The sequence below is a fragment of the Rhipicephalus sanguineus genome, chromosome 10 (genome assembly GCF_013339695.2).
Source record: "Rhipicephalus sanguineus isolate Rsan-2018 chromosome 10, BIME_Rsan_1.4, whole genome shotgun sequence".
NCBI classification, from domain to species: domain Eukaryota; kingdom Metazoa; phylum Arthropoda; class Arachnida; order Ixodida; family Ixodidae; genus Rhipicephalus; species Rhipicephalus sanguineus.
Window position 1 is genome coordinate 35159184 of NC_051185.1, and position 5892 is coordinate 35165075.

Consider the following 5892-nt stretch of genomic DNA (forward strand, 5'->3'; position numbering starts at 1 on the left):
CCAAGTGGTATATTCCCCGATACATTGGAACCGGCAAAAAAAAACATCTAGTAGATTTCTATAGAAACGTTTACGCGCTACAACCGCTGAGTACTGTAAGGAAAATCTTGCCTTAAGAATTTCCATTGAGGCTACAACTTCACGTAAGAAGGCAGACAATTTCGGTGTTCCCAAGGAATGCGTTGAAATTACGTAGTCTTGCAATCTGAGCTAAGCACCGACTTTTCTTTTTCTTTATTACCTGGCTTCGGTACAAAAACATTACACAGACAACACTGCTTTGAAACTACACTATGTACACTCTACATGAGGTGACGGATATCAACCAGCAACGTGCTGGTATCGTCAGTTTAGAATTCTGGTAATGTGACAAGCGGCTCTATTCTTGAAAGCCACTCGGGTGGCTCCGGTGCTGCTTTATGAATTTCGATAAACCAGTGAACATTCTCTCTGAAGTAAGCTCGAGCAGGCCGCGCATCCTTATCAAAATGCTGACCTGCCATTCTCGAACGCCACAAAGAGTGGAGGCCCTAGGAGCATGATTGCGTCAAATGGTACGCCATCTTCGTCCTTTACTCTCAAAAATCGAATGCCGTGTGGGTCCAAAGGAAGATCTTTCTTAGTAGCTCTCTGCAGCACATCCCAAAAATAAACACCCTCCCAACAATGTAAAAAGACATGATCTATGGTTTCTGGCAGCTTACAAATAATACAATGCGTACACCAAGGCAGAAAGCATCCCCTTTTCTCCAAAAAAGTTTTAACAGGCAATGTTTCGGTATGCAGTTTAAAGAAAAAAGTTTTGGTTCGCGGCATCACATGCATTTTCTTAACCCTCTTTAAGACATCGCTACCTGGGCCTCTACGGCACAATGACCGGTACATGGGCACTGGAAAAACAACGTCACATAATGCGAAATAAAGTTCTTTTCGTTTGACATGAGAAAGGTACTCTCGCGAAAACCGTACACAAAGGAATCTTACACTGGACACAATTTCCTTAAAATAACCCCCGATCCCTCCCACACAATCTTCGGTTGACACAACATATTCGGAAAGTGCTCTACCCAGTCGCAATTGACATATTGTGCGCAGGAACGGATCTGTGACATCCCTAAAAAACATAAATCGTTTAACTAGCTGGCGCAATAAGAGGTGGCCCAGTCCGAGCCCCCCGTCTTTTACCCGTCGAAACAAGTTCGTACGACTGCATCGTTCCCATCCAGAAGCCCAGACAAATATCGCAAATATTCTGTGGAACTTCTGCACATTTGTCCGGGAACAATGCAGCACCTGCATGACATACCAGAGCTTGCTGATAACGAACAGGTTGCAAACAGTGGCTCTGGCAAAGGTCGACAAGGCGGCCCCTTTCCACTTCTCCGCTTTCTCCTGTGTTTCTTTAGCCCGCCCTTTCCAATACTGATCGCTGTCGCGATAACAGTCGAGCGGAACGCCCAAGTACTTGCCTGGGGTCGTCACCCAAGGCACGTTAGCAAAGTGGTCCGGTTTAATTGGCCACAATCCATGCCAGAGCCCAAGGCACTTAGACCAGTTAACCCCACTTCCTGTAATTTTGCTGAAATTGCGCACAGTAACAACTGTGTATTACGCTGTGTTCGTCCCTTGTAAAAATAGCTACATCGCCTGCATATGCGAGGAGCTTCACTTCGGCTGACAGTAACTGAAAACCATGTATTCTACAGTTATTGATTATTTTCAAGCACAGGGTTTCAATATAAATGCAAAACAGCAAGGGGCTGAGGGGGCAACCCTGACGTACCGAACGTTATACGCTAAAGGGGGCTCCCAGACTTTTATTTACAATCAATCTCGTCGTGCAGTTTTGGTACGCCAGGGCAACACCCTCGCAGATAACGGAACCTAAGTTGACATGGTTTAAAACGGCAAACAAAATCCTATGGTCAACACAATCAAACGCCTTTTCAAAATCAATCTGCAGGATGGCAACCCGTCCCTCTGAATAATCACAACACTCGAGAATGCTGCGCGCTTTATGTATGTTTGTCGCGATAGATCGCCCTTTGATTCCGCATTTTTGATGTGGCCCGACGATTTCCTGAATCACTCTCTGTAATCTTCGAGCTAAAACCTTCATGTAGATTTTGTACTCGACGTTAGTCAGTGCAATTGGTCTATAGGCTGAGACAAGTTTCTGTTTTTCTGGCTCCTCGGATTTGGGTATGTGTACAGTGTGGGACGACCTATATGACGGAGGCAGTGTTTTTAACTGTAGGCTTCATTAAAGATAACCGACAAGATAGGGCTAATTTCAGTCTTAAACGCTTTATAAAAAGCGGCGGTAAATCCATCAGGTCCAGGTGATTTGCCGGGGTTTAACTTGTCGATAGCTTCCTCGACTTCGGCTTCTGTTATCGTCCGTTCCACAATTTCCTTTCTTTCGTCATCCAAGCGGGGTATAACAAGCAGATACGCGCTTTTGAATTGTTCTAAGTCGACGTCATGCAATGCGAATATCACCCGATAATGCTCCGTAAAAGCTCTTTTTATGCCGTCTGTGTCTGTTCAGAAGGCACCATCCCATTCTATTTCCTGTATGTGGTTCCTTTCGGCTCGTGCTTTTTCGAAGCCTAGCGCGCGTTTCGTTGGCGCTTCACCGGCAGCTGTGTCTTCTGCCCTTGCCCTCACAAGCGCACCCCGATAACGCTGTTCGTCCAGTTGCTCTATCTTTTGCTTTACTTTTCTAATGTCTTCAAACCACATTCCTGGGGCTCGGCATTCCTGCTTGAGTAGCTTATCGAGAAGCCCTTTTAACTCGGCTTCCTTTCTTTTCTCGTCATACCGAATACGCGTAGCCCGATCAATTGCTTTTAATTTTAGAGTTTCTTTACACAGTTCCCACTGTTGCCAAATGTGTAGGTTTTTGCTGGGGTCTAGTTTGCCAATTTCCTCCGTGACAGCCAGATTAAAAAGTTCGTCTTGCAGAAGCTTATTATTCAGTTTCCATAATTCCCACGAGAAGGAATTACTTCGCTTTGAACATGCAATAGAGCATTGAACTAAACAGTGGTCGGAAAACGACACCGGGACAGCTTCGTAACTGGTACATTCCGGAAGGATGCCGACAGACACGTAAATATGATCTAGTCTTGCGTGGCTAGTACCTTCGAATCGTGTGTACTTTACGGCACTCTTACTTTGGAAAATTTCTGCGACATCCTCCAGGTCCCAGTTTTCAACAATCCGTGTCAGGGTTTCAGTACTCTTATCTCTAAATGCACGAGTGCTCGTCTTGTCCCGCGCACTGAGGACACAGTTGAAGTCACCAAGCGTGATTAGCTGCCTTCCTGAACAGAGCCGTCCTTCTATGCCGTGAAAAAACAAAGCCCTCTCTTCCATCTTATTGGGCGCGTATACGCACACAATACGCCACGTGGTGTTGTAAATCGAGAAGTCGAGAAAGACACGCCGGCCCGACGTACACGAATAATGGGCGTTCACCTGAAGCCCCGGCAACTTCTTTACAAAAAGTAAGCATCCGGCCGATGTGCCCACCGCATGACTGACTACGACAAAAAATCTAGACGCGAAACGTTGCACCATGCTGCCGGTCTCTTCTTCTCCATCAACTTTCGTTTCCTGAACTGCCAGCACGTCTATCTCTCGTTCCGTTACAAGTCGGTAAAGCTGGCTTTGTTTTCTTTTCCCTGCCAGTCCTCTAACGTTTATCGTCGCGACTTTTAACGGGCAGACAGGCGCCATATTAACGAAAGGAAAAGGGACCAACAGCATGGTGCCTACCTCTCGCGTCTAGCACGTGGCTAGACAATGCCGTCGCCGGCGTTGCCATCCAGCGCCGGCACTTGACCTTGCCCTCCGAGCTCCGCGTTGCCGCCGCGCTTCTCGGAAGACACGTTCGGGCGCGGTCGCAGAGACGACCGCCGTACTTGGGCTGTCTTTGCCGGGGGTTCCTCGACGCCAGGCGCCGTCGGTTGGGTGCCGTCGTCGCTGGTCTCGGGGTGGGGACGCTTCGACGCGGCGGCGGCACTGGTAGGCGTGTAGACGCCACTCTTTTCCGGCTGTGGCTCTTTCAAGGTCTTAATGTCGCCGACCTTGACAGGTGGTTGACTGTCCGTCGCTTTCCCAGTCGTCTCGGTTGTCCTAGCTGAGTCAACCGTCGCCCTTTGCTGCGCTGGAACGACACATTTGCCGGTGTCGCCTCCTGACGACGCTGCAGGCAGGACCTGTAATGGCGGCTGGTTGCCCGATGACCCAGACGAGTCACCTCCACTTTGTTGGACCCCAGGACAATCCGCTTTCGGGGCGTCACTGCCGGAAGGCGCCGTCGTGTCCTGTGACCCCGCCCGCTTTCCTGCCTCCTCAGTTCCCTTCGCTGCCTCCTCTGCCTCGGCGACGTCCATAAGTTCGTCGTTGTCGTCCGCTCTTGGAAGCCCGGTCGCCGACGCGTAGGTACCGACGCCGTCCGCGTCCGCATGTCCGTAGCGCCTGCATTTCGAGCAGCGTGGCACCTTGCAGTCTCGGCGAACGTGACCCGTGCCGTGGCAACGCAGGCATTGCATCGCCCTCCCGGGCACAACCACGAGGGCCAACTCGCCAGCGACTCTAACCTGGTGGGGCAGGTCGTCCACCTTGACGCCGGGCTTCAACTTGAGGAGCACGCTCCTGGTGGTTGAGCCCTTTTCCCGCATGCCCTGGACGCGCCAACGCTCACGCGTCACCTCGGTGACGTTTCCGAACGCTGCGAAGGTTGTTCGGATGTCTTCGTCCTGCACGCCGTAGACCAGCCAATGCAGGCGAAGTTTCACCTGCTGGTCTTCCGGGTCGAAAATTACACACCGGCGCCCTTTCACCTTCAGCTCCTTGAACGCAGCCAGTTTCTTCGTGGCTTCTCCGGTGTTGAGGGTCACCGCCCAGACGTGGTTAATCTGGTACGCCCCCAACGCCACCACGTCGGGGAGCACACCAGCAGTGACAAGGGCGTCTCAGAAGTGTTCGACCCTGTAGGGCATCCAAAGGATATAGGCTTACTGTTTTAGTGAGAAATGCCCAATAAATCACATTTATTAAAATTTCACCAGGCTTCCAAAAATCAAAAGTCCGATACATCCAAAGTCAGATACATCCTTATCATTTTAGTCAGGAATGCATAAAAAATCACTTTCATCAAAATCCCACGAGGCTTCCATAAATCAATATTGAAATACATCCAAAGGCTATAGGCTTTTCATTTTAGTGAGAAATGTCGAGAAAATCACGTTTATTAAAATTCGACCAGGCTCCCAAAAATGAAAATTTAGATATATCCAAAGACTATAGGCTTGCTATTTCAGTAAGAAATGCCTAAAAAATCACGTGAAGCACAATTTCACCAATAATAATATCTGGGGTTTAACGTCCCAAAACCAAGATATGATTATGAGAGACGCCGTAGTGGAGGGCTCCGGAAATTTCGACCACCTGGGGTTCTTTAACGTGCACCTAAATCTAAGTACACGGGCCTCAAACATTTTCGCCTCCATCGAAAATGCAGCCGCCGCGGCCGGGATTCGATCCCGCGACCCTCGGGTCAGCAGTCGAGCGCCATAACCACTAGACCACCGTGGCGGGGCCACAATTTCACCAGGCTTGCAATAAGCGGAGGTAGCTTACAACCAAACTGGTAAGGATTAAAGCCTTTGAGCTCTTTGAAGCTGCTTGTTCGTGTCGGTTTATTAAACGCGTTTATTTTGCTCTGTGCGATTCTACAAAGGTGCGAGAAAAAATACGACACACCATTGTTTTGACAAAATGAACACATTTTTATTAATGATTCGGACATTTCTTTCTTCTTCCATAATACACCTGAATGATCACGATTCAGCATTCCTGCCCCCGAATCAAATATACAAG